Below are 1085 nucleotides of genomic sequence, written 5' to 3' on the forward strand. Positions count from 1 at the left end.
GGCATAAGTGCCTGGCTGGCAGTCACCGGCCCAAGCCTGTAATCCCAGCGCCCTGGGGAGGCTGAGACAGGGGGATCATTTCGAGTCCAAGCTGCGTAGTGAGACCCTGTGCCAAATACATGAAAAAAAAAAAAAGTCCTCGGGCCAGGGACGTAGCTCAGCGGCACGGCCCCTGCCTTGCAAGGGCAAGGTCACGTATTTGAATCCTGGTACCAAAAAAACAGAGGTAATACCAGGTATCAGGTACAAAGGAGTAAAACACATTTTACTCCATGTCTTTTGCACAGTTTGAATTTTATATTATATGGATGTGTTTCCTACGCCAACAAGGAGAGGAAAATAAAACTAAACGAAAAGTACGGGCTAACCATCATTAGAGTAACAAAGAACACTAAGGAGCAGAAACAGAGGCTAACTGGGGAATCCAAGCTGGAGTTGCCGGGCTAGGAAAGCCTGTGCCTGCGAAACTGATTCTGAAAAGGAGATCTAAAGGATCAGCCACTGGCTTGGGAATGGGACCAAGAAGTGTGCAGGTGACAAAGGTGTGCACAGGCTCCGACAATGCGAGAAGCATGGCCCGTTTGTAGCGCAGAAGGAGGACAAGTTCAGCTAGGACAAGGAAGGAGTCCGCGGGTGTGGGCAGGAGGTGAGGAAGCTGGAGTCTAGTGGTTCCGATCCACAGAGGCAACTGGGTTTTATTGTAGGGGCACTGGGGAAGACACGAGAGTTTTGAGCAAACAACAGCGTGGTCATAATAAGCATTTGAAGAGTTCATGTCGGCTAGAGAACAGAGAATGAACTGGGAGAGTGAAAAGAATTGGTCTTTTTTGGGGGTAGTGGCTTTTGGAGACAGGGTCTCAATAGGTAGTACAGGCTGGGCTTGAACTCATGATGTAGACCATGCTGGCCTCAAACTCAAGGCATGCTTCCTGCCTCAGCCTCCCGAATGCTGGTGTAACGGGCACAGGCCACCACATGTGACCTAAGAATTAAGAGGGGAGACGAAAGGACACTGCAAACAGAAGGAGAGAAAACCACAGAGACCAGAGAAATGCCAGAAGAAAGGGAGGAGAAAGAAAGAAAGA

Source organism: Octodon degus, unplaced genomic scaffold (genome assembly GCF_000260255.1).
Source record: "Octodon degus isolate 3935 unplaced genomic scaffold, OctDeg1.0 scaffold00026, whole genome shotgun sequence".
Taxonomy (NCBI): domain Eukaryota; kingdom Metazoa; phylum Chordata; class Mammalia; order Rodentia; family Octodontidae; genus Octodon; species Octodon degus.